Below are 20,156 nucleotides of genomic sequence, written 5' to 3' on the forward strand. Positions count from 1 at the left end.
TGTAGTTGCTCCAGTTTTCTTTTCACTAATGTTATTAGGATCTACTGCTGTCCATCCTCTTACTTTTAATGTATCTGTGTCTTTATATTTAAAGTGTTTCTTGTAGAAAGAATATATTTGGGTCTTGCTTTTCCTTCCAATCTTACGATTTCTTACTTTTGAGTGTTTAGACCATTTATATTTAATATAATTATTGATATGATTGGGTTTAATCTTGTCATTTGTGTTCTATTTGTCTCAATTGTACTTTCTTCCTTTTATCTTCTTTACTAACCTCTTTTGAATTAGGTATTCTTTTAATGATTTCATTTTGTCTCTACCATGGGTTTATTAGCTGCATATCTTTGTTTAATTTTGTGTGTATGAGTGTAGCTGCTCCAGGATTTACAATATATATATTTAACTTTTCATAGTCTTCAAATAATATTTATTATTTTATTATAAGCTAAGAAATGTATACCATACAGTTCCATTTATCTCTCCTGTTCTTTGTGCTACTATTGTTATATATCTTGCTACATATGTTAAACTCAGAAAATCTTGTTGTTATTATTATTATTATAATATATATTTTTTTGCAGTACGCGGGCCTCTCAGTGTTGTGGCCTCTCCCGTTGTGGAGCACGCTCCGGACGTGCAGGCTCAGTGGCCATGGCTCACGGGCCTAGCCGCTCCGTGGCATGTGGGATCTTCCCGGAACGGGACACGAACCCGCATCCCCTGCATTGGCAGGCGGACTCTCAACCACTGCACCACCAGGGAAGCCCTTGTTATTATTTTTTATTTAAACACTTATCTTTTAAGGAGACTTAAAAGTGAGAAAAAAAGTCTTTTGTTCATTTACTCATATACTTATGGGTTTTGACACTCTTTATCCCTTAACAAATCCAAATGCCCACTTCAATTGTTTTTCTTTTGCCCAAAGAACTTCCTTAAACATTTCTTTTGCTAAAACTTTTTTTTTTTTCTGAGAAAGTGTATGTTTCCTCTTTGTTTCCTCTTTGTTGAAAGATATTTTCACTGGGTGTGGAATTCTAGGTAGGTTTTTTTTTTTTTTTTTTTAGCTTTATAGTGCTGTTCCACTGTATGTATTCTGGCTATACAGGTTCTGATGCTACATTGGATATCATTCTTATCTGAGTTTCCCTTTTGTAATGAGATATTTTTCTGCTGCTTTTACAATTTTATATTTCTCACTTTTTTTTTTGCAATTTGATCATGATGTGTCTTTTGTTTTTTTGTTGGGGAGAGGGAGGATTTATCTGCTTGAGATTTGTTGAACTACTTGGATCTGTTGGGTTCTATTATTTATTGAATTTTTGGCCTTTATTTTTTAAAGTAATTTTTCTGTTCCTAACTCTCTCTCCTCTTTTTCTAGACTCTAGTTACTCATATGTTAGCCTGATATATTTTTTTCCCCAGTCCTTTTTCTCTGTTTTTTTCATTTTGAATTGTTTCTGTGGTAACCATTAGAGTGATCTAGGGAACAAATCACTTCCAGTTCCATGAGAAACCATTACAGAAGAAAGCTGCAACTACAACAGTTTGCCTGGAATTAAGGCATTTAGCTTCAGAATTTCAAATATGAGAGGAAATAATATTCTAAACATAAACACTATCTTTCCATCTATATTCTTCTGTGTGGTTTCTTAAGTCTTCTATTATCAAGACTCTCTTACCAGTTCAAATTTATTTCTTCTCATTCCTTAATACTAGAACTCTTCTTAAGTCAAGTCATTCTTACCACTGTCCAGTAATCAGACCATACTCCTTCCTAGCTTTGTTTCCATTCCATTCTCTTATATGGAATGGAAATGTCTTTCTTATTTCACCTTATTTCAAAACAATGAAATATTTGAGACAAAAGATTAATATGAACATTTGTGTAACCCAAATCCTTTCTTCATATTTTATTCTTAGGAAATAAAACATAAATATAGAATTTCTGGCCTTTTTCACCTTCTGAAATGGCCCACACTCTGTCTGTGCTTCTCTCTAAATAAATCCACTTCTTACCTAAAAAAAAAAAAAAAAAAAAAAAAAAAAAAAAGGGGCTTCCCTGTTGGTTAAGAATCTGCCTGCCAATGCAGGGGACATGGGTTCGAGCCCTGGTCCAGGAAGATCCCACAGGCTGTGGAGCAACTAAGCCCGTGCATCACAACCGCTGAGCCCGCGCGTCTAGAGCCCGTGCTCTGCAACAAGAGAAGTCACCGTGATGAGAAGTGCGTGCACCACAACAAAGAGTAGCCCCCACTCACTGCAGCTAGAGAAAGCCTGTGTGCAGCAATGAAGACCCAAAGCAGCCAAAAATAAAATAAACAAATAAATTTATATATATATAAAAGAATTCCCCCTCCCTTTGCCTCCTTTCCAGATGTAATCATTATCCTGAATTTCTAGGGATATTTAATATGACTACATACACGTATACTCTCTATATATGTACATGTAATCATATAAAAGTTTTACATTTTCATACTTTATATAAGTAGTATATTATGTATATTGCTCTGTATCTGCAACATTATGAGTTGTATTCATGTTGATTTATAAAGCTGTTATGCATTGATTTTTAACTGTTATGCAGTATTTCACTGTGTGAATATATACAATCTACATATCTGATTATTTGTTAGCTCGGTTTGTTTCCAAATTTGCTGTTACAAAGAATGCTCCTACAAACATTTGTGTATATTATTCCCTATGCACACGTATGAAGATTTCTCCAGGGTATATATATATAAAAGCAAAATTGTGAAAAGAGTATGCACATTTTTGTGGGTTATTGGTTTTTTTATATTACAGTGCAATTATGTCACTTTATACTTACATCAGCAGTTTATAACATTTCTATTTCTCTTTACCTTCCCCGCACAAGCATACCTTCTGTGACTTATTTACCTAATAATAGTTAATAATACTTTTAAGCAATGCTAAGGAGGTCTGTTATGGTTATGTCATATTGTATGCGATGATTAATTTTATGTGTCAAGTTAACTGGGCTAAGGGATGTCCAGATAGCTGGTAAAACGTTATTTCTGGTTGTGTCTATGAGGGTGTTTCCCTAAGAGCTTAGCTTTGAATAGGTAGACTGAGTAGAGAAGATTGCCCTCACTAATGTTAGTGGGCATCATCCAATCCATTGAGGGCCTGAAGAGAACAAAAAGGCAGAGAAAGATGAATTTGTTCTCTTGCTTGGGCTGGGACATCCGTTTTCTCCTGTCCTGGAGCATTGGTGCTCCTGGGTCTCAGGCCTTAGGACTAAGATTGGGACATACCGTTGACAGCCCTGTTTCTCAGGCCTTTGGGTTTGGGGAACTACACCACCACTTTCCTGGGCCTCCATCTTACTTACTGCAGATTGTGGGACTTTTCAGCCTTCACAATTGCATGAATCAATCTCTCCTAATAAACCTCTTTCTATAAATCTATATGTATCCTATTGGTTCTGTTTCTCTGGAGAACGCTGATTAATACACTGTACTTTATAACCATTCTCCTATTGTAATACAATTATATTGTTTTTTTTCTTTTCCTAAAATAAAATTCTTTGTAATTATTTACTTAGGATAATGCCGAGAATGAAAATTATTATTTAAGTTTATAAATACATAAAGTTCTTGATAAGTCTTTCAAAAGGGTTGAATCAGTGTAACCTTTTCAGGATCAGGTATTAATATTTTATTTTAAAATTTATTTATTTATTTATATTTTTATTTTTGGCTGTGTTGGGTCTTCATTTCTGCACGCGGGCTTTCTCTAGTTGCAGCGAGTGGGGGCCACTCTTCGTTGCGGTGCGTGGGCCTCTCATTGTGGTGGCTTCTCGTTGCAGAGCACCAGCTTCAATAGTTGTGGTGTGTGGGCTCAGTAGTTGTGGCTCACGGGCTCTAGAGCACAGTGTCAGTAGTTGTGGTGCACAGGCTTAGTTGCTCCATGGCATGTGGAATCTTCCCGGACCAGGGAACCCTGCACTGGCAGGCAGAGTCTTAACCACTGTGCCACCAGGGAGGCCCAGGATCTGGTACTAATATTTTAATGTGTTTGATAGTTTAATATGTATGTATTTCATTGTTTTTATTAGCACTTACTATATTACTCTTGAGGTTAAACATTTTCCATATACCTGTTAATTAAACAAGTATTATTCAAATGGTCCTTTGCACATTTAAAATAGATTTCTAGCATTAATTTAAAAATCGTACTTGTATTGAACCTCTAAAATTTTGTTTTACATAAAATTTTAATACAAAATACAAAGTGTAATTGCAACATAATGCATCAGATTTTTTAAAAAATCAGAAATTACAAGCCTCTATATAGTACACAGACTTCAATCTTATGAGGTTACTTTAACAATACTGCTTTGCTCAAAACCATTTGGGATTTACATTAATTATATTTGAATATCCTCAGTGATAACATTTCTATCTTTGTATATTGAATTTAATTTTTTTGAAATACAAAAAGTCATTTTTACCAAATCTGGTAAAAAACTTAGGGTTAAGTATCAAATAGTTTCATCAAAAACATACTATGAGGCTAAGAATTTTCATTAGGAACTAATTTCTAGGTAAATATTGCCCATTATATGTTTCAGAGAACCTTCCAAATGCTTCAGCAATTATACACAAGAATCCTTATTGAATGTTTTACCTGTGGTTTGAGTTTTATATGAACAATGTCATTTATGTCAAGGAAATAAAGTCATTTTAACCTGTGATTTTGACATGGACTTAGAATATAGGAATTTTGGTATGAAGTCCACTCTTTCTATTCGTTCAAAATTCATGGCATATCTTCAGAGCAACTTTTTTATTCTCTTGCCAAGCCAGTTTACTATACTACTTAAGAATGTGGGTGCTAGAGTCAGATTGCCTGGATTCAAGTCCAAGCAATGTGATTTGACCAGCTCTGTGGCCTTGGACAAGCTGATTAACCTCAGTTTCAATTTCTCATCTGTAAAATGGGAATAAGAATAGGGCTGTAGTGAGATAATACTTGTAAAAACTTAAAAATGAGATAATATCCCAAAATGATAATATCTATATGTGCTTAGAACAGTGCCTGGCACATCGAAAACACTCAATAAATGTTAGCTGCTGTTATTGTTATTAATTATTTTATCATCTGTCTTTTCTCATATTCAATCAGTTACCTTACAAGGCATGGTACCTTGTTCTTAGTTGGTCACCTTTCTTTCAGTTACCTATTTGGATACACTAAATACACCTTTGACACTGTCCTGGTGTAAGTGGTTTCCAAGCCTGACAGCATTAGAATCACATATATACCACCTCTGCTCAATTCATATTCAGCCAGTCTGGGGCAGGACCAGGAGTCTAGTTTATTAAAAATGCTCCAGAGATGATTCTGAAATTCAGCTAGTTTGAAGTATCATGAGCGCCTTCTCTACTTTCCTGAAAACCTTTTTGAGGTCAGTTAAAAAAAATTTTTTTGACATGACTTTATCCCCTCTAGCTTCTTTTAACAGGTTGTATATTCCTTTGCAGATTTAATTTCACATACAAATAATTATTTAATCTAAATTTATTCTGAAATTTTTACTCTATAACTTTTTTTACTGTAAATTTTTTTTTTTTTTTTTACTTGAAATCGTTTGTTTCTGATATGGGCTGTGTATGTGTATGCGTGTGAGCCTGTGTGTGGGTGTCTTTAGCACCATCTCAGGCACGAGGGCTGGCCAGCCTTTGGAGCACTGTTGCTCCAGGTTAATGCTTGTTTAAACTTGTCCTTGCTACGATCACACCTTTCCTGGCTTCTTCAAGCCATGCGTGAGAATCAGCCTCATTTCTTTAAAGTAACATCTCATATGCTCAGAAAATTCTCCTATTCAGTTTCAGCAAAATTATCTATTTATCTACCAAATTTTACTGAAAAGTAGGAGCTTGCCGTAGAATTGGAATGTTTTCCAGGTTTGGTGTATGACCAATAAGTGGAGGAGCGTGGGTGAAAGTGGAAAAAGCTTCAATTAAAAGTCATAATATAGGTTTGAAATACCTCTATCAATTTTTATTAATGTTATTTGAAGTTAGACTCTGAATTTTTAATCCTTTTCAACCCATCATCTGTTTGACATTTAGCTGTTACATCTTATTGTGACCCTTTTTTCTTTTTATAAAAGTATACTTATACTAATATCATAAAAGATAGAATTTAGTTCTTGAACCCCTCTGCAAATGTCATTGGACACTGGACAGTAAATGTAGCCCAAATAACCCGATGTCAGGAAATATAAAAATCAAGGCAGCATTTTAATGACAAAAGCTTTAAAAAAGTGATGTCTGTTTAAGGAAAACAGTCTCTTGTAACATTTAGGTAGTGACTATAAATTAGAAACATAGAAATAGGACTTTAAAAGGAAGTCATTGCTTTAATCTTTTTCCTTTAAACATTTATTTTCGAGTATCAAGAGGAAAGATTTTGGGAAGAAGAATAACAATGGCGCAGAAGACTATAGTATATTATATACTTTTTACCAATGTGTAAACCAATTACATTAATTTCCTCACATATTGGCTTTTGTGAGAACTTCAGTGCATGTTAGAAATGCTATCTCTTATTTCTCTTCCCATGTCCTTATTAATTAAAAAGCAATCTTTCTCTAATTACAACTGTATATTTTCTTTGACAATCTCTATATAATTGATTTTTTTTTAACAGTAAAAGACTAAGAGACAAAAATGCACTATGAAATATTTCTCCATTTAGTGGGAACATACTTTACAGAGGAGTTATTTCTGCATCTTATAATGCTTATATTTCTTTGAAATAACATAGGTTTTCAAATAATGGTCAGTTGATAAATACAGGTTGAACGCAAAATCTTTGTTAGAAGACACGGACAGAAACATAGAGTATAAATTATAAAAGAAACGATTCTTTTAGTTGAATTCCACTTACATACTATTTCTCTAAAAATCTGTTTCTACAAAAATGAAATGACATTACTTTAGTGACTTATTCTTTAAAGGCCGGGAGAAACCCATCTAGTATATTATATTATCAAATGTTGAATCATTTATAACAGCATGTGTTTTACTACTACTTACTTTTAAAGGATTCTGTCTTATAATAAGTAATTCCCCTTTCAATCGAGTATGTACCTGCCTTAAACAGAATAGTTTCAGGGTACAGTCACTGGAATGAAATGTGTAGAGTGCATTGTTTTTCTATGTAAGGTGTAGTTTCTAGTGACAACATCTGGATTTTTTTCTTACAGTTACTTCTGGTTTTCTCTTGTATGTCTAACTGCATATGGATTATATGGACTACTTTGTGCTATTCCTTTGCATATATAATGCATGCTTTTCCCATTTATGATTTTATTTACTATGGCAGGTTTTCAAAATCTACTTGGGTTGTTTATAGTCCTCCAGATCAGAAAATCTAAAAATTTAGTTTTTTTCATGATTTGACTTAAAATCATTTTGAAGTTCAGATATATCAGCCTGCATTTACAAATCGACCTACCCATTTTCAAATGTACAAATAAGCAAAGACCAAATAAACACACCTCCCCCTACCTCTTGCCATAATTTCTTTCTCTTCGTGGAAATGAGGACTGCTGGCTTTGGGAACGTCTGTGAAATGTTAACGTTTGAGTGTGCCTTCCTGTCCCCCTTTCCCACCCTCTTCCTCCTCTAGTTGCAGGCTCAGTGTGGTGGAGGGGGAGCAGATTGTCCCAGCAGGAAGTATTCTGCCTTATTGCCCATCTCACCCCATTTATCATGTTGTTTCTGAGGAAAATGTATTTTGAGTCTTATGCTAATTAATAAACACATTTATTGAAACGAAATCCACTTGTAGTGTTAAAAAATATGTATATTTAGATCCAAAGACAGAGAGAGGAGTGGAATTATTTCACTTCTGGGCGTGACACAACCTGATTTATGCTTTAGAAAGACCACTCTGGCAGCTCTGAAACCAGAAGCAGGAAACCCAATCAGTGCAGAGTCCAGGCTTGGACATGAGGTTCTGGGGAGGGGAAATGGGGTGGGTGTTTTAAAACCAAAGGCCACACACCATCTCTGTCCACTTGGGACAGCTACATTTTTGAGTGGATAGCACACTCTTGGCTTATCTATGAGGAAGTGTTGGATGGCTGGAAGTGGTTTCTGCTGCAGGAAAAATGAAGCATCTGCTTTGGGGTTATGGCATACAGCTGCCTTAGCTGATCTGGTGCAAACAATTTGATTTTATGACATCCACTAGTCATTTCAGCAGAAGTGATGTCTGCAGTGGACTAAGTGGCCAGGTTAGGGTTCTTAAGTAGCTTGGATTGTGAGGTATAGATCTGCCCCTTTTGCAAATGAATACTGTCTCCAATCACAGCTAGGTCAAAGTTCTTCTCAATGGTGCAGAGTTGTATCACAACTCATCCATGGATTCTGAAACCTGAGTTCAGTGTTGTAGACTTTTACAGCATAAATTCACCTCAAGATTTTTCTATGTATGTATTATAAATGAATAATGATTTTAAACTTTCATAATCATTCATAAGCATTAGGAAATTTATCTTGGGTCTAATTATCTATCAATCATCTATCTGTTTATATCTTCTATGACATCTGCCACAAGGAGAAAATAATATTCATATTACTTCATATTATTCATATTAATAGTTACAGCCTCCTTCTGCCCAGATTACTAGGAATTCCAGTGTTTCTTCTGGAATTCTCCCCTTTTGAAGTTTCTTGGTTTCCTTTCCTATTAACACATCTCAGTGGGGACCATCTCATTGCATTAGTGAAGCTGTACTAACAGCTGTAATACCTCTAACGGAAGGGGTCAGGAACTCCATCATGTTCTGCCCTAGATGCTCCTTGGCTCTGCACAGAAGTGTGGGAGGGGCAGCTTTGTTAAACCACAGATAAGATTCTGTGACACCCTTCTCCTGGAGCAGTAACTGCCCGTTTGTGTTACATTTATGAAATTAACAAGGGCCACTCCAGAGCTTTTTTCCAGAACAAAAAAGGCCTGCTCTAAGAAGATGTGCCGTCTCCATTTTTAGGCAGAGAAGTGGCTGATAAGATTAAAATGGCAAGTTTTAAAAAATCAATACATTTGGCTAACTGGGGGTTTTGTGAGTACACACACACACACACACACATATATATGTTATGCATATATATCATCTATACATACACATAACATCATAATCTCTCGATTACTGGTATTGAACAAAATGTATATTTTAGTTGTTTGGACATGCTTGAATTTAGACAAATTTAGTTTTTCTTTTTTTAAGATTTATTTATTATTTATTTATTTAAGTTTATTTTTGGCTGCGTCGGGTCTTAGTTGCAGCACGCGGGCTCTTCATTGCTGCGCGTGGGCTTCTCTCCATTTGTGGTGGGTGGGCTTCTCTCTAGTTTGGGCTTGTGGGTTTTCTCTCTCTAGTTGAGGTGCGCGAGCTCAGTAGCTGTGGCGCTCGGGCTTAGTTGCCCTGCAGCCTGTGGGATCTTAGTTCCCTGACCAGGGATCGAACCCACGTCCCCTGCATTATAAGGCAGATTCTTTACCACTGAACCACCAGGGAAGTCCCAGACAAATTTAATTTTTTAAATGTGGGATTTCTAACCCTATTTTGGACATAGATTTGATGAAAGAACTCACCCATATTCATGCATATAAATCAGTTAAAGATATAACTATTAAAATATCTTGTTTATACTACTTATGAATATCTTAAAAATTGAAATATAATAATTTGCATATTTATATTGAACAAGAGTTTACAGTAATGTCTTACATTACTAAGGTAAGAAATTTACCCTAAATTAGCATATCTTTTAAATTTAGCTGCATTATATAGTGAATAACCTCCTTTTCCTTCACCAGGAAACTTGTGTTAGTGAACTAAAATGATAAAAACACATTTCCGTTATCTTATTTGTAACCTATAATTTCTGAAGACGAATTTAAGGTATATTGTCTCTTTAAATGACATTAAATTAGACCTCGGTTTCTGTTTCGGGTCACTTCCTATTATTTTGTACTTGTTCATCAATCCTTGGGGGAAATCAGAGCCTGTGTGGCTCTCCCTGATCTGCATAATGCTCAGTGAGGGCGTGGTCAGGAGGTGCCTCCCCTCCCCCCGGAATGACATTCTTACCCAATCTCCCACCCATTGTTAATCCCACTGGGTCCTGGCCCAATGAAGCAGAATGAAAGCCACTTTTAGAAAGTAACTTAAAAAGTAAACTCTACTATTTTCAATGTTTCAATCTACTTTCACAATATACATTTTGAAATTTAGTCTTTTTTGTTGTTGTTTACTATTTCATGTCTCAACAACAAAGTTTCTTATGTTTAAAATACAGTATTAACCATGGTTCCAGGATTTTCACCTCGGAAAATTCATGTGCAAATGACTTTATTTTGTAATAGTCTGTGGGATTATATATGCACACATTTCTAATTATGGAAACATATTGTTTGCATCCGTGAAAAAAAAAAAAAAGGATCCAGGCCCCATGTGGTCACTTGGTCACCTTTTGATGAAAACAACTCTTCTGTTTCACAGTGAATTAAGATATTTTTCATCCACTTTATTTTAAATGTAGGAGTTGTTATAAGTGAATAAGCGATCTTCTGTAAAATTACATTTATAAAATATAAAATGAAAGTCTCCCAAAGAAAACCATTCCCCAGTGATAACTGCCATTAATAACATTTTCTAGGTGTATTCATATATATACATATACATACTTTCCTTTTTTACAAATAATATTATGTAATTTGTTTTATTGTTTATTATACCATGGACCTCTTTCCACATTAGTACATAGAGAGTGACCACTTTTCATGGCTGTATGTATTCCACTGTGTTAGGCTTTGGGATCTAATGATACTTTTTAAAAAAATTACTTAATTAATTAATTTATTTTTAGCTGTGTTGGGTCTTTGTTGCTGTGCGTGGGCTTTCTCTAGTTGCGGTGAGCGGAGGCTACTCTCTGCTGTGGTGCACAGGCTTCTCATCGCAGTGGCTTCTTTTGTTGCAGAGCATGGGCTCTAGGTGCGTGGGCTTCAGTAGTTGTGGTTTGTGGGCTCTAGAGTGCAGACTCAGTAGTGGCACATGGGCTTTGTTGCTCTGTGGCATGTGGGATCTTCCCGGACCAGGGATTGAACCCATGTCCCCTGCATTGGCAGGCAGATTCTTAACCACTGAGCCACCAGGGAAGTCCCAGGATCTAATGATACTTTTAGATGTTGATAAAAACTTTGATAAATAGACTTAGGGCCAGGGAGGAATTAAAATACAGTCTCCACTTTACTATTGACAAGGCTAAATTTGAGAAGATGGCTTTGACATGAGGCTAAAATCATCCCTGAGTTGTACTCTGCCAGGGGTGAAGTGACCAAAGAACTGCCTGCTTACCCTGTAGCACAGCAAATAACTGCCCTGGCAGAAAAGGAAGAAGCATGCCAGAAAAAAAGTTGGAAAGAGGGAGAGGAAGAGAGAATGAGAGAGAGGTTGGGAGGGAGGGCACACTTCTGCTAATAATACTGAGTATGAATTCCTAGAATTAGAATTATTGGAACAAAGAAGACCTACATTTAATCTTTCCACAGATATTGCCTAATAGCTCAAGAAGTTTGAGCTCATTTACATTGTACCCAAAGATGAATTAATGTGCCATTTCTATGCATCCTCAGTTTTATTCACCTGTGCCAGCTTAATAGATTAAAAAATTATCTCATTTAAAAAAATTCTGTTGATTATTAGTGAAGTTAAGTGTATTTCTGTATGTTTATTGGTCACTTGTATTTCTTTTGTAATTCATCCATTGTAACTTTGCCTAATTAACTATGTTCATCTTCTGTTAATGAGTTGTGAACATTCTTTGTGGATTAAGTGTATATAAATTATCTGTCATTTAGAAATGCTATACATTTCTCTCTAAGTCTGTCGTTTATCTTCTAAAATTTCTAGTGTCCTTTGAATATAGTAGTTAAATTTCTGTTTAATTGGCTTTGTCACTTTTGAAAACAGTAGTTTCTGAGGTCTGTATCATACTAAGCAAAATTCTCACATCCTAGGAATATAAGAATATTTTTCCCCTAGTATTTTAATTTTTTTATTTTTAAGTCTTTAATTCCTATGGAATTTATTTTTGTAGTCATGCTGGGAGTATAAAAGCCTATACTTTACTATTATAAAAGTTAATTCATTTATCTGTATTGGAGAATTTGTAAAAGTACTAATTAACTGTGCTAAGCTTTTTATTTTAAGCTTGTAAATGAATTACTCATTTACTCATTACAAGGAAGTTTAGGTATTCTATAATATCTTATCTTGAATTTTGATTATGCATATAGACTGTACATTATGAGTTCCTGTAGCAGAAATGATAAAAAGAAAACTTCATCACTGATACCTTGTAGGTAGGAGGTCTTCAAAATATGGAACATGATTATTCCATGTGAATTTTTTTCTGATTAAAGAACTAAAAACCTAGGCATGTCCGTAAGTAATTAACTCATTTAATCTTGATCCAGGAAGCATGTTTGATTTACCTCATATTGAAATTAACTCTCAAATCCCATGGCCTCACAACTTAAACAGTAGAGTTGGGACTGGGAAATAGGGGAAGTAATTAAAAAACAATTCAGGTAGTAGCCAATGTGGATAGTAGCCACTAATTTGGGGGATCCAGTTGGCTGTATTTAAATATTTGTTTCTGCTCAATATAGATGTTCTTAAATAAACAGAAGAATGAATAAATCCTAGTCTAGCCATATGTTCTTCATTATAGTAATCATTGTTGCACATTGGTAGATTTTTATTGTTAGGGTAGTTTGAATAAAGTCCTATGAGAAATATGAAAGCTTGAGCATATGAGGGCAGTCTGGCTCTGACCCCCAAGCTCAGTCCAGTTGATAAAGATGGAGTCTTGAATATGCTCGTTGAGTCATGGAAGGTGATCATCTATAGATGAGAACAATGACCTTGTCTAGAGTTTAAAAGTCATGTGTTTTTTGAAGTAGCTTATGGACCAACCAAGCAAACTAAGCCTTGAAAAATAGGCTTCCTGAGAATTTATGCTACTTGCCTGCCTAGGGCAAAGAAACAGATTCTAGGGGAATAGAAATATTTACCTTTCATGGATCAGGGAGGCATTAGAATCCAGAGGTTAAAGGCCAGACTTCCTGGGTTCAAATTTCTGTTTTCCTCTTACTGTGTGACTGTGAATAAGATAATTTCTTTGTGCCATGGGGGTTCTTATTTATTGAATGAGAATAGCTATAGGGGTCTGTGAATATTAATGTGTTAATGTATAAAAAGGGCTGGGGACAGTTCTTGGCCCATTCTGAGCTCCACAGTAGGAGTTCAGTAAGCAGTTATCCATTCAACAAACATTTCTTTGGTACCTACCTTGAGCCTCATACAGGAAGGTAGTACTTAGGAATGGGAATGATTGATGGTGAATGGCATGGTGTCTTCAGCCATGTAAAAGGATTTGCTACCACCTTCTCTTTGCTCGGGAGGGCAATGGCTTTGGTTATTGAAGAAAAGCTGAGAAAGCCAGGGAGTTATAGCAGCCTGAGGAACTGACACACCAAATTCTTAAGTATGCTTGAAGGATGATTGACTTCTGGTAAGAAATAGATGGGCATATGGGTATGGGAAGAGACCAGGATTAACTGAGCACCTCCCATGTGGCAGACATTTATGTTTGCTCATTGATTAATAATGGAAGTGAAAGGAGGAAGAAATATCCCTCCTTGGTGTTAGCCTAACCCCTTCATTTGTTTTCTCTGGTCCCATCCCATCCTATTATCTCTGGTGGACCTTCCCTCTTTCTTGCACTTTCCTGTATCTATCTTACACGGTGGCTTTTCTCGCCTTCATGCCTATTTCTCTATCCTAGGAGAAATCCTTCTGCTCCCTTGACGTACTCTCCCGCTGTTCCCCTCTGTTGCTAAGAACACAGAAGGAGATTTTTTATTCTCTGCCTTAAGTTTCTTACCATCTAGTCATTGCTCACCCTCTCAACTGACTTTTGCCACAGTCAGATTGCACCAACTCTTGTGTCAATCAGCTTTGACTGAAATCTACAGTGCAATAGCTGTTCCCCTGAGATGTGTGAACCATACATTGTAGATGTTCCAGGACTTCAGACTTCATTTAATTTTATTCTTTAATCTTTTTAATGCTGTTAATTTACTAAATGTTGAAAAGGGTAATAATGCCCCTTAGCTATTAAAATTGCTGGCCTTTTTCTGTCTTCCTTAACCTCTCTGTAATATTTGCCACTATTTTTTTTTGAATTTTATTTATTTTTTTATACAGCAGGTTCTTATTAGCTATCCATTTAATACCTATTAGTGTATATATGTCAATCCCAATCTCCCAATTCATCCCACCGCCCCCCCCCCCACCACCACTTTCCCGCCTTGGTGCCACTGTTTAATTACTTTGAAAAGTCATCTGCTTCCTGGCTTTTGTGAACCCGTCTAGTTTTACTTCTTTCAGACCATTCACCTGTGTTCTCAATTTTTAAAATGTCTGCTTCCCCACCTCCCCACCCTCCCCGCCATATATGTTTTCTTAGAACAATATTGTCTACGCTGACTTCTATGCTGAGGACAGCAAATTTTGTATTTCTACAATTACAACTTCTTTACATTCAAGCTCTGAATTTCCAAATATCCATCATGTTCCCCTAACACTTTAAATTCCGCATTAAATGGCATGTATTTATTTGAGTGCCTATTATCTTCCAAGAACTCTAGGAATTATGGAATTTAGAGATGCAGAAGACCAAGTTCCTGCCTTAAAGAGCTTGAAGAGGAGGAAGGCAGAAAATAAAACATAAACAAATGAATAAAGAAGATATTTCCAGGTACTGTTAGGTACTATCCAGAGATATTAAGTAGGGTACTGTTTCAGAGAATGGCTAGGGAGTTGATTTTTGTTGATAGTGCAACTGATGCAGAAGGTATTTGAGTCGCACTTTGAATGATAAGAAAGAGTCAGTCAGGTGAACATGTGAGGAAGAGCTCTCTAAAAAGAAGTGACAGCAACTGCAAAGTCCCTGAGGTAAGAAAGAGGGGTGCATTTCCAGGATAGAAGAAGTAAGGCCATCATGGCTTGAGTCTAATGATTGAAGAGGAGGTCATGAAGAGTTTTGTAGAGCATGGTAAGGAGTTTGTATCTTATTCTTGGAAGATATTAGAGAATTTTAAGCATGGAAATGAAAGACAGTGCTGATTCCTGTGTGGAGGAGGGACTGTATAAGAGAATAAAAGTGAAGGCAGAGAAATTACTTAAGAAGCTGCTAAAGTATCCAGGAAATTGGTGATTTGCATGGACTAGGTTGTGGAATTGGAACAGTAGAAATTATGAGATATGATAAGATTCAGGATATATTTTGGAAATAGACCTCACAAAATATACTGTTGAATTGGACTTTGGGTGTGAGGGAAAAGCAAGAATGGAAGATGTGTTCTATTTGGCCTGAGCCCAAAATATTGGTCCCATTTACAGAAATAGGGAAGATTGAGGTGAGGGAAGGGGTATGTGCCATTAGATAGTTAAGCAGAGATGTGTAGGCAGTTGGATATACAGAGAAGAGGTCTGGATGAGAGATACGAGTTTGATTAACTATTAGTATTTATTTATTTATTTATTTATTTTGCTGCATGGCATGGCATGTGGGATCTTAGTTCCTTGACCAGGGATGGAACCTGTGCCTCCTGCAGTGGAAGCGTGGAATCTTAACCACTGGACCGCAAGGGAGGTCCTGGAGATAGTATTTAAAACTGTGGTGATGATTGAGATTAACAAGGATGAGAGGATAGGTAGAGAAAAGGCAGATGACAGAATCTGGGATTCTTCAATGTCCAGAGGCCTGGTAAAGGAAGGATCAACTAAGGAAGCTAAGAAGAAATAGGTGATTGTTAAGACACAGAGCTCAGAGAAGAAAATGTTTTCAGAAGGAAGATTATGAACATGTCAAATATTGCTGAGGATTACAGTGGGAAGACAGTGGAGAATTACCATTTGCCTCGACAAGATGTTGATCATTAGTGACCTTGATAGGAACCTTTTGGGTGGTGTGGTGAAGATGAAAATCTGATTTGAAGGAAGGAGGGAAAAGAAGACAGGAAGTATAGATAACTTTTTCAGGGTGTTGCAGTAAGCAGAGTAGAGAAATGGGGGGTGCTGAGTGTTCACAGGGATGGCAGGAGGAATTTCTCAGAGTGAATTATATTAAGGCATGTTTGCATGCTAATGGTAATAATCAGATAATGGAGGAGAGATTGATGATGGAAAAGACCAAGTGTGTAATTTCAGGAGAACGGAGGGTTCATCCAATGAAGTAGAGAAAAGTATAGAGCTTGAGAGCACAGATGCAAGTGGGCTGGTTAGCTAGGAATAGTGTAGCTCAACCAGTACTTACTGTGGCACAATTTCCAGTTGGGAAGAAAAAATTTATCAAAGAAGTGACATGTGGATAAACTTCTGCTTAGCTTTGTTTTACACCTTATGTATTTTATAATCAGAATTGACATCTTTATAATGTTTAGTTTTAGTAATAATAAATACTTTACGCTACTTATTATGTGCTAGCCACAGATCTAAGATCTTTACAACAATCCCATGCACAGGGTTCTTTTATTATCCTCATTGTGCAAATGATGAAAGAGGCCAGAGGGGTTAAGTATAAATAATTTCCCAAAGTATGCCATACTACACTGCCTTTCACTGCAGTGTCTATAAAAGTGTATATTACTAAATCTTTTGTAATATAGGATTCTGTTATTTGTAACATTCTTAGTAACTGTAGACAAAACTCTGCCTCCCATCCCTGATTCTATTTCAAAGTTGAGTGTAAACAATATTTAGATCGATGCAGAATCATAATGTTTTGTGAAAATATCTGTGACTCCTCTTATTGACAAACGTCCCAAATATTGCTAAACCCACTGTAATCCATTGTCTACATTTATAATGGAAAGAAATGTTAAATTTTAATTAGGAGTTAGAGTAGATAGAGACTTCACCTTTTCCCCATCCAATGTCGTGAACCTCCTGATTTACAGCTGATGCTTTGTATTTCACTTTGCCTTACATCTCAAGGCACTTAATGTTTGTTCTCCCATTGTCAGCAATGAACATTTTTTTCCATACGAAAAGTCATTGCATTGTAGCAACATTTATTATTATTATTATATTCACGATAGATTATAATGCCATTCTCTGTCATATATCAAGTTTTCATATATGTGGGTCTCTTTTTTTTTTTTTTTTTTTTTTTTCCGGTGCGCGGGCCTCTCACTGTTGTGGCCTCTCCCGTTGCGGAGCACAGGCTCCGGACGCGCAGGCTCAGCGGTCATGGCTCACAGGCCCAGCCGCTCCGCGGCATGTGGGATCTTCCCGGACTGGGGCATGAACCCGTGTCCCCTGCATCGGCAGGTGGACTCTCAACCACTGCATCACCAGGGAGGCCCTATGTGGGTCTCTTTTTTGGCTTCTCTTTTCTGTTTCATTATTTGTTTTTCAGACTCTGTGCCAATTCCATATTTTCTTAATTGCTTGACTTTTATAATAAGTCTTGATATTGGGTAGGGCAGGTACCCCACCCTGTCCTTTCCCCTTTTTGCTTGAAAGTGTCCTTCATATTCTTGACTATTTTCTCTTCCAAAAATCAGCTTGTGGAATTCCCTGAAAAACTTTGTTGGAAACTTGCTTGTAACTATACTAAATTTATTGATTGTTTTGGGGGGAGAATTTAATCCCAGTATCTGAAAAAGTGACTGAGAACTTCCCAAAATATAAGAAAAATGAAGGACCTCAAGTTGAAAGGGCCTAATGATATTCTAATAATATTCCATTGACTGGATGTACCATAGTTTACTTATCCACTTCCCTACTGAAGGACATCTTGGTTGCTTCCCAGTTTTGGCAGTTACAAAGAAAGCTGCTATAAACATCCATGTGCAAGTTTTTGTGTATACAGAAGTTTTCAACTCCTTTGGGTAAATACCAAGGAATGCAATTGCCTCATCATATGGTAAGAGTGTGTTTAGTTTTACAAGAAACCATCAAACTGTCTACCAAGGTGGCTGTACCACTTTGTATTCCCGGCAGCCATGAATGAGAGCTCCTGTCATTCCACATCCTCACCAACATTTGATGTTCCCAGTATTTTGGATTTTGGCTATTCTAATAGGTATGTGTTGGTATTGCATTTTAATTTGTATTTTCCTCATGACATATAATATGGAGCATTTTTTCATATGCTTATTTGTCATCTGTATTTATTTGACAAGATGTCTAGGGTCTTTAGCTCCTTTTTAAATCAGATTGTATTCTTATTATTCTTACTGTTGAGATTCTTGTTGTTGAGTTTTAAGAGTTCTTTGGATATTTTGGAAAACAGTCTTTTATCATATATGTCTTTTGCAAATATTTTCTCCAGGCTTGTATTTTCATTCTCTTGAGGCACTGTATTTTTCATTTTTCACAATTTGTATTGATTCTTTTTAGTATCCATTTTTTCTAGTTTCAATTTTGCCTTTTTTTCATATTTTTGTTCTTTGTCAATAAATTTTCCTTAATTTATCTCTTACAGCATCCTAGAATGCTTCTTTCATCTAGACTGAATTCATGTTTCATTGTTGAAAAAATTTTGGCTGTCTTTCTTGGCATTTTACTTTTTCACCTTGGGTTGGCACTTTGACTTGCAGGCTCATTTGAAGTGGAAGTTTGGGGTTTTTTTCCTCTCTTTTCCTCTGTGCTCATCTTCTACTATCAAGCGGTTTTATGATTGTCTCCTTGGTCTTGCAGGGAGTCCAGAACTCAGTCTTTTAATGCATGCTGGAATTTCTACCAACACGACCTTGTCTTTTTTCTTCTACCACCCTCTACTCATTCCACTGGCTTTCTATAAATTTATTCAAGCAGTGGGTTAGCTGCTGTTTTTTTTCCCAACCCATTTTCTAGGGAAATGCTCTTACTGAACCCCCGATTATGTGGATTACTTTTATCCTCATTATCCCACAGGAACCAGCCTCTCAACAGCCTCTATATACTTCCACTCTTTAGAACCAGCAGGCCAAGAGCTTCAGTCCTTTATTTTTCTCTCTGAAGTTGTTTATCTTGGTTTTGAGCCTGGCTGTGTTGTTTGGATTTTGTTTTTCTTTTAAAAATTTTATCTATTATTGTTATAAATTTGAAGCAGTGCAAAGTTGTTTTGGTGTGAATAGTTTGATAAAATTGCATAACTTTAAAGTTCAGTCATTTAAGAAAAGTTAAAGGAGAATGGCCAGTATGAGAGGATCAGAGTACCCACCAAGCCAGACTTGTGACTGGACTGGAGATCTGTGGACTGGGTACTTGGGTGCATATTTCTGAGTGCATTGTATTTTTTATGGCTCATGGTTCAAAAAACTTTCGAGATTTTTGACACTGTGATGCACTGTGCGGGAAGATTGAAAATTCATAGTCACTGTATTTCCTCGCCTATATCAAACTGAAGCAAATTGGAAATCTAAAAATGATTTATCTATTTAAAATAAAATACCATTTAATACTTAGTAGGCACACAAAAGGAAAATAAGAAAAACCCTGAGAGGCATAAAAAAAAGATGCACTAGCTCTGACACATCCTGTCTGATGACGGTGAGCTACAGTTTAAGGAGTTGAAATGAATGGCTTGTCTAATTTGTTCTCTTTGTTTTCATTTCTTTTCTCCCAACTGTCTTATTTTTACCCCACCTGTAATATATCATACTTTTAAACCCCTGTCTTACTTTGCAAATTTCACAGTCTTATTTTTCTTAATGTGGTCAAAGTCTTTCTGATTTAATGCTTCATCTTGAATTTCATTATCTTTTCTCCTCTGCCCTCTCCTGTCTTGATTCTTAATTTGGGCACCACTTCTTAATATTTTTTAATTTAATGATTGATTACTTTAGGCAACATAGGTTGTTAAAAGGGTACTAGGCAAGATAGGTGGTAAAAAATGATACATGTCATGAGACCTTAAGAAACTATTCTGGGTACAAGTGGTAATTATGGGTATTGTGACACTTTCTTCCTAATCTGAATATCACATTTTCTAAGCCCGATATCTCTTTAAATTCTCATTACTTTTTTTTTTTTTTTTTTTTTTTGGTACTCG

Source organism: Lipotes vexillifer, unplaced genomic scaffold (assembly GCF_000442215.2).
Source record: "Lipotes vexillifer unplaced genomic scaffold, Lipotes_vexillifer_v1.1 scaffold627, whole genome shotgun sequence".
NCBI lineage: Eukaryota > Metazoa > Chordata > Mammalia > Artiodactyla > Lipotidae > Lipotes > Lipotes vexillifer.